This window comes from Myxocyprinus asiaticus, chromosome 2 (assembly GCF_019703515.2).
Source record: "Myxocyprinus asiaticus isolate MX2 ecotype Aquarium Trade chromosome 2, UBuf_Myxa_2, whole genome shotgun sequence".
In the NCBI taxonomy this organism is placed as follows: Eukaryota; Metazoa; Chordata; class Actinopteri; order Cypriniformes; family Catostomidae; genus Myxocyprinus; species Myxocyprinus asiaticus.
Genome location: NC_059345.1, coordinates 575,949 through 585,000, shown reverse-complemented (window position 1 = coordinate 585,000; position 9,052 = coordinate 575,949). Strand labels below are relative to the sequence as shown.

Below are 9,052 nucleotides of genomic sequence, written 5' to 3'. Positions count from 1 at the left end.
TTCAAGCCCCAGCACTGCCAAGATGCTACTGTTGGGCCCTTGAGCAAGGCCCTTGACCCTATCTGCTCCAGGGGTGCTGTATCATGGCTGACCCTGCACTCTGACCCCAGCTTAACTGGGATATGTGAAAAAAAGAATTTCACTGTATATGTGCAAATGTATAATGTGTGATAAATAAAGAAAATTATTATTATAATTATTAAACATGACTTGCATATATACAATTTAACACTGACTACATTGTTCTGGAAAAGAAAGACCAGAAATGATGACTGTTTTGATGAAGGTGAGGTAATAAGTTGACCAAATAAGTGAAGTATATTATGTTTTACCAGGTCTAATAATAACGCCTTCAAATAATGACCCAGAGAATGCTTGTATAGATGGTACTAAAGAAATTAATACAAAACATCCACACACACACACACACACACACACACACAGAGTTTGGTTTAACAAGTCCACAAGTTCTCATATGTATATTAGTTTGCAAGATTACTGTAGTAAAGCCAAACATCTCACTCTCTCTCGGCAAGGTGACTCCAATAAACTCTAAATGGAATAATATTAGGATATTCGTGCTGTAAACCTCATCTCTAACCATTCGACACACGTTTACAAGCTGCTAAACACCCACAGCGAGCGTGGACACATTTAATCAGCTCAACACTCTTAGAATTTACCTCTCAGGTTTACTGGCCAAAGTACACCATTCATATCAGTGTGTGTGTGTGTGTGTGTGTGTGTGTGTGTGTGTGTGTATGTTTCTCAGTCTGTCGCCTGTTACGTCATTCCCAGTCAAGGGGTTAGGAATGAGTGGCAAGAAAAAAAAAAAACAACAATGGCAAATGACCCACACACATACATCCATAGATCCATAGATGTAATGAAAATAAAACAAAAATATGTCCTGGGACATAAGACACAATATCAGTGCGAGTTATTCTGCTGTCTTATTTTAATTAGATTTCTGAAGGCAAAGCTACTAGAAATACAAACGAATTATATGACAGACTGATTTTAAGAGACAAATGACTGAAGACACACACACACACACACACACACATACATCATAGACTTCTATAGATTTTAAATAGTGACTACAGACTGACTCAAACACTCATATAAAACTTTAGCATGTTTAGAGTTCAGAAAAGCATTCTATGAATCATTTTCCCAATTGATGACGTCCCAGAATGTCCCCAAAGGGAGGTTTTGTCAGATTTGACCTCAAACTTTAGCTGAGTATCCACACACACGCACTCGGATGTTGAATGCCGATCCACACTGAATGTTTAAAGGCCATCAGCGTTTGTCTAAACACACTGCAGGGTTTGTTTTAATGAACATAGATGCATCATGATGACTTAATGAACACAGTTCACATGATTTTATCTGAATCATATTTTGAATCATACACACTCCTTGAATTCCAGACACGACACACAGCACTTACATTTTACTGACAATTTAAATATTTTATAATATAAATGTAAATGTTATATATTCAAAATCACGTGCACAAGTCTGTGTTTGTAGCTTGCTAGCCTGCTTAGCATTGCTTATTCTTCATTGTTTTATCCTTTGCCATTTTACAGTGTGCTTCGTTTTTTTCCCCCGCTTTTCTGCCATTTCAACTGCATGTATTTTACCGCACACCTGTTTTCTCTGTTTTTTCTTTCTTTTTTTTCTCCGCTTGTCTAAAACTAAAGAACAATCATAACAACAACACCAACAACAAACAACTGCGGTAAGTCATGGCATCCGCTCATATTATTGCTTCCTGCATTGCATGCCACATGTTTACTATAGCTTCTTTCGACAGCAATGAGGGATTCACATGTGATAAATATAAGGAATTTGTCAGGCTGACGGAGAAGGTTAATGAGTTAGAGACATGCATCTAAACGCTAGTGGAGGTCAGTGAGAAAGAGAAGCCGGTAGATACTGTTTCGGATGCGGGTAATACAGCGAGCAACACACACACTTTGGTACCGACTGAAGAGCCCCCGCAGCTTGCATTTGGGTGATGTCTCGGCAGCATACTCGCTCAGCAAAGCGACACCACTCTCCCATTCCTGTTAGAGTATCCAATCGATTCTCCCCACTCAGTGATGCACCCACTGAGAATCATGTTGAAAGAGCCTTGGACATTGGTGATTCTATTGTAAGGAATGTGGAAATAGAGACTACAGCCACTACTGTTAAATGCATTTCCGGGGCTCGAGCATCTGACATTAGATCAAATGTACAATATGCTGGCAAATGCTAAACATAGATTTTCTAAAATTGTTATTCATGTTGGCACTAACACAATGTCTGGCTTCGCCAGTCGGAGATCACCAGAGATAATGTTAAAGACGTGTGTGAACTTGCAAAAACGATGTCAGACACTGTAATATGCCCTCCCTGCTCGTCGTGGTGACGAGGTTTATAGTAGATTAGTGTCACTGAACAGCTGAATGTCTGAGTGGTGTCTGGAGAATAGAATAGGATTTATAGACAATTGGAAGAGTTTTTAGGGTAGACCTGACCTGCTGAAGGGAGACGGACTCCATCCCTCCAGAGAAGGTGCCTCTCTCCTCTCTAATAATTTGGCTCATAGTCTTAATAGTGATAGTATTTGACTAACTGGGGTCCAGGTCAGGAAGCAGACAAACTGGCTAATCCGAACGTCTGCTAGCTGCCTTGAGATGTCACACAGGTCACATAAACTACAACACATCTTGATATCATATAGAGATTGTGTCTGTTCCCCGAACTACTAAACACAAACCCCTCACTAAACATTTAGAAAAAAAATTGATTAAGGTCAAACTTGACAAAAACAAAGAAAATGAAGATGAACATCATATAAAGGTAGGGCTACTAAACATTAGATCTCTTTCAACCAAAGCACTAATTATAAATGAAATTATTACAGATCATAGTTTGGGTGCGCTCTGTTAGACTGAAACCTGGCTTAAACCGGATGAATATATTAGTTTAAATGAATCTACTCCCCCAGGTTATTGTTATAAACATGAGCCTCATCTGAAGGGTCAAGGAGGAGGTGTTGCTACAATTTACAGTGAAGTTTTTGATGTTACTCAGAGGACAGGATATAAGTTTAAGTCTTTTGAACTAATAATGCTTAATATGACACCATCAGATATAAATAAAAAATCTCTGTCGTCTTTTGCCCTTGCTACAGTATACAGATCACCCGGGCTGTACTCAGATTTCCTTGGTGAATTTTCTATCAGATCTAGAAGTTACTGTGGATAGAGTTTAATTGTTGGTGACTTTAACATTCACATAGATAATGAAAATGACACATTGGGATTAGCATTTATCGATATTCTCAACTCTCTTGCAGTCACACAAAAAGTGACAGGACCAACTCATCATCATAATCATACGCTATATTTAATTCTGTCATATGGAGTTGATGTTGATACTATAGAAATTCTGTCGCAGAGCGATGACATCTCAGATCATTACCTCATCTCTTGTATGCTGTGATCAGCTAATGTTACTCAATCTACACCATGCTATCATTCAGGAAGAACTATTCTTTCAACCACTAAAGATAGCTTCACTAATAATCTTCCAGAATTGTCTCACATACTCAGTAAGCCAAAATGTCTAGAAGAACTTGATGTAATAACAGAAAATATAAATACAGTTTTCTCTAGCACTCTTGATAGTGTCGCCCCCCTTCGATTAAAGAAAATTAAAGAAAAAAGACCCGCACCATGGTACAATGATCACACTCATGCTCCCAAGAGAGCAGCTTGGAAAATGGAGCGCAAGTGGAAGAATACAAAATTAGAGGTATTTCGCAGTGCATGGAAGGATAGTGTATGTAGCTACAGACAGGCACTAAAGCTGCCAGGTCAGCATATTTTAGCAAACTCATAGAAAATAACCACAACAATCCTAGGTGTTTATTCAGTACTGTGGCTAAATTGGTTAGGAATAAAGCATCGACTGAACCAGATGTTCCGTCGCAGCACAATAGTAATAACTTCATGAATTTCTTTACTGATAAAATTGAAATAATCAGAAATAAAATTGAAATTATGCAATCATCTGTCACAGCACCTCAGAAAACAGTGTCTCATAATTTTCCTCACGAGCAACTTCAATCCTTCGCTGTCATACGTCATGAAGTGCTAACAAAAAGTATCGAAACATCAAAACCCACAACATGTATGTTAGATCCAATACCAACTAAGCTCTTAAAAGAGGTATTCCCTGTAATCTCAGAACCTCTTCTTAATATTATTAACTCCTCGCTATCCTTAGGACATGTCCCAAGAAACTTTAAAATAGCAGTTATCAAACCACTTATTAAGAAGCCACAGCTTGATCCTGGAAAACTGGCTAATTATAGACCAATTTCAAATCTACCATTTATGTTGAAAATACTAGAAAATGTAGTGTCCTCCCAACTATGTTCATTTCTACAGAGAAACAGTATATATGAACAATTTCAGTCAGGATTTTGGCCCCATCACAGTACAGAGACTGCACTTATCAGAGTTATAAATTACTTGCTCTTATCATCTGATTGCAGCTGCATTTCTCTTCTTGTGCTTTTAGATCTTAGTGCTGCCTTCGACACCATAGATCACGACATTCTCTTGAATAGGCTGGAGAATTATGCATCAGTAGACTTGCATTAGCATGGTTTAGGTCATATTTATCAGACTGCTACCACTTTGTATGTGTAAACGAGGAATTGTCAAATCAAACAAAAGTTAAGTATGGAGTGACACAGGGATCAGTTTTAGGGCCTCTGCTTTTCTCCTTATACATGCTTCCCCTGGGAGATATTATCAGGAATCATGGAATAAGTTTCCACTGTTATGCTGACGATACCCAACTTTATATTTCTTCTAAACCCAATGAAAATTTACAATTCTCCAAATGAATGAAATCAAAGATTGGATGGCCAGAAATTTCCTGCTACTCAATTCCGACAAAACAGAGGTAATAATTATTGGACTAAAAACCTCTAAAAATAAGCCGCTAAAATATAATTTGACTCTCGATGGATGTACTGTTACGTCATCTTCTACAGTGAAGAACTTGAGTTTTATATTTGATACCAATCTGTCCTTTGAAAATCAAATTACCAATGTTTGTAGAACAGCATTCTTCCAGCTAAGAAATATTTCTAAATTACGACACATGCTCTCTGTTGCTGATGCCGAAAAACTAATTCATGCGTTCATGACCTCAAGACTAGATTATTGTAATGCATTACTGGGAGGATGTCCAGCAAGATCAATAAATAAACTTCAATTGGTTCAAAATGCAGCTGCCAGAGTGCTGACTAGAACCAAGAAATATGATCATATTAGCCCCATTTTATCATCGTTACATTGGCTACCTGTTCAATTTCGTATTAATTTTAAACTTCTGTTAATTACATACAAATCTTTGAATGGTCTAGCTCCACAGTACTTAAGTGACCTTCTGACACGCTATATTCCATCATGTTCATTACGATCACAAAATTCTGGCCTGTTAATAGATCCTAGAATATCAAAATCCACAAAAGCAGGTAGATCCTTTTCATATTTGGCTCCTAAACTATGGAATAGTCTCCCTAACACTGAGATGCAGACACACTCAGTTTAAGTCTAGACTAAAGACTCATCTATTTAGCCAGACATACACATAATTTATCCTTCAACTCACAATTAGGCTGCTTTAGTTAGGTCTTCCAGAACCAGAAACATCCATCATGATCTATAACTCTGCAATAAATTAAATTACATCTACTCAATATTATTCTATTCTATTCTAACCTCGGGATATCTGGCCATATCCAGCTCTGTTCCTGCTCGGTGTCTCTTAGTGATGATGACTAAAGGCAGCCGGTGTCAGCCAGACATCACTTCAGTCTATTACGATGGACTACAGAGGTTAAACTGATGCCAACTCCAACCATAAGACATGGGATACTTCATATGCCACTGCCTGAACCTTGGATTTAGGATGGACCTCACCGAAATTACCGTCCGGTTGAACTGCGATGCACGTCACTAATCTCTGCCTGCATCACCTCGGTCTAATGATGGACTACACTCTTATAATGGGATACATAGACTATCAATTAATTGCCAACAAAAGCCTTCATCAGGCAACTAACAAAGACAATGCATCTATGTGAACTTCTGCAGTTAATCCAGGATGAACTTCAAAGACATTAGTCATTAATCTTCCAGTTCATACAAAATTTGTTTAAACACTGACCCTCAACACTTACTTAGTTTACTAATCTTAAACCATAACCTGCACTATACATAAGTAATATTGTCATTATATTCATGATGTTAGTCAGAGAGGAACTGGCCCCCACAGTGAGTCTGGTTTCTCTCAAGATTATTTTTCTCCATTAATCAACATCTTATGGAGTTTTGTGTTCCTTGCCACAGTCGCCTTCAGCTTACTCACTGAGGTTATAAATACAATTATTATTTAATTATTTAATGATTTACTTTTATACACAATTTATAATCATATTTAACCAATTACACACTGATGAGTCTAAGAACGTATGTGAGAAACGATGTGTGTTGTGAGAAGTTTTTCCATTTCGTTGTTTGTCTATAACACAAATTAGTCTCGATTAAACTTCACTGAGTGAGCGAACACATGCATCCACATCAATCAAAACGATCGCAACAGAGAAAGAGTGTGCAGTCATTTCCATTTAACTGTGTAGTTTGGCAAACATTCGTTTTGGACATCAAATTTAGTTGTAAATGTAACCATAATTGAAATCTTACATATAATGCAAGAAATATATATAATTTTTTTATCATTTATAATTGAGTGGTTTAAATTAGAGGTAGACAGATATATATAGGTTTTACCGATTAATCGGTGCCGATAGTTGCTTTTTGGAACTATGTCGAAAGTTGCAGACAGTTTTTTTTTTTTTTTTTCCATACATTTTTAATTTCAAAATAAGAGTCCCCAGCGTGTTTCGGGCTTGTTTATACTTAGTCCTGCTTTATGCACCAAATCTTGTGTGTGTGTGTGTGTGTGTGTGTGTGTGTGTGTGTGTGTGTGTGTGTGTGTGTTGAACAAAAAACTGCATCTGGGATTTTATTAATTTTGGACTATAAGAAAAAAAAAATGACATTGTATAAATCGATTTTAAAAACTATAAGCCGATTAACTGGTTATTGGCCATTCCCACCACCTTGGTTATCATATCGGCAAAATACACTATCAGTCGACCTCTAGTTTAAATTGTCCTGCTGCTTCTGAACAGGTTATTTATTTATTGTACACAATGTATGGTATGCAATCATTTATATGTATTAACACATACATTTTATATACAGGATTTTTTTTTTTATCCAATTAATCAAAGCAAATAATTGAAGATTAATCGTTTGTTGCAGCCCTTCTGTAAAACAAAATACAAACTGTTTCAAAAGTAATTAAATATTTTACAATGAAATCACTTACTAATCTTGTCTGTGTCAAATTAATGTCCAGTATTTCAACTTTAATGTCAAGAGCTCATAACACTGGTAAATCCATTAACTTTCACATGACGCACACAGCGATACCAGAAAGACATGTGACGTTAAGATGTGTATTTCAGAAAGATAATAATAATTCCCTGTACCATGAATAGTAAAGCACCAAATTACTGGTACTGCGGTGATTATTGTCCCACTTGAAACAAAGACAACAAATGATCAGTAGAGTTTAAAACAGAACTGCAGATGTCTGTCAAGCTCAATTCATTCAGATAAATCGAGTGCACAACTTCAGTATTTTACTTTGATTTCACAGTTCTATTTTACAGATAAAATTCAAAACACCAGAGAACTGTCTCCATGAATCTGTCTGTCTCTCTCTGTGTTTCTCTCTCAGGTTAAAGTGGTTTGATCAGGAGTAAGCAGTGGATGATCCGCTTTACTTCCAAGGACCACATCTCCCATAATGCCTCTGGAGTACCTCTGAAATCCCTCTAGAGACGGAGCTGTGAGGAGGATTTCCTCAACAATCCATTCACATTTTAAATTCCACTCGATTTTCTTCAGAAATGGAGAACTTCCACTGAGAGGAGCAGCAGAACCCAGTGTCCTCACATTAAATGTGAATGTTGATCGTTCAATATACAAAACATTCAGAAGTCTTACAACGTCCTTAAAATGAGTCTTAAAAAACGAATTGACACATAAACACATTAGGTGATATTATTTGTTATTTATATTCCCCCTGTCCATACGGCCTTAAAAATACTTTCAGAAGCAGAAAAAGGTTTTACATATTAATTACAGATTGATGATATTGAATGATAAATGAGATTATAATTAAAGTGGTTCAAGCAGTGTTAATCCCGTCAACAAATTTGATGACGAAAGTGTTTGTTGACGAAGGATTTTTTGATTTTGTCGCAATAACGAAGATGAGACAAAAAAGACGTATCATGATGATAATCAAGTGGTTAAAATTATGACGAGACAAAAATAATACTGCAAGATATTAACAATGCAATAACTCGGTTTATTTATTTATTGAACAAATTAAAGAAACAAAAAGAAAGAAAAAGAAATATCTATAAAGAACTGATGTAAATAATGCAGTCATAGTATGTTGTGTATTTCCCCGCTGAACACCTGAACAATGAACTTTACTAACGTGTTAATTACCTCACACAAACCAAAGTCCCTTTCAATGCAAGTCAGTCTCTTGTGAACGCTCTTGAGCAGATATTTTCTATGGATGCAAGTGCAGCTCTTATCTACCTGAATGGGGAAAGATGGAAATCTCCAAAACAGTTGGTCAAGATTACGATCAAATCAGCAGTAAAATCTGACAACAATGATATCGTAAATTGTGCTTCTTTAGCTCAAATCACGCTAAAAACACTATTTTTCAGACTGGTTCAGCGAATGCACATGCACGTTCTCAAGTTGACTGACAGGTGAGGTCTGAATCAAAAAGGTGATTGACTCTTTTACCTGTAAGGCGGGATGTTGCCCATTCTAAATTCTCCAATTCATTTTAATACAAGTGCTCAGTTAAACAG

General features: G+C 36.7%; 1 protein-coding gene across 3 annotated transcripts in view; it reads right to left on the bottom strand.

The window, feature by feature from the left end:
• Positions 1-8,923, bottom strand: part of LOC127410360 (neurexin-2-like) — a 495,400-nt gene extending 486,477 nt beyond the window's left edge. For 2 of the 3 annotated variants that reach the window (XM_051645582.1, XM_051645589.1), the window contains exon 1: positions 8,673-8,920. The gene's annotated coding sequence lies outside the window, so the exon portion shown is untranslated. Of the gene's footprint in view, positions 1-8,672 lie in introns of all 3 variants that reach the window. The other variant, XM_051645599.1, reaches the window with a different exon arrangement.
• Positions 8,924-9,052: the final 129 nt, after the last annotated feature.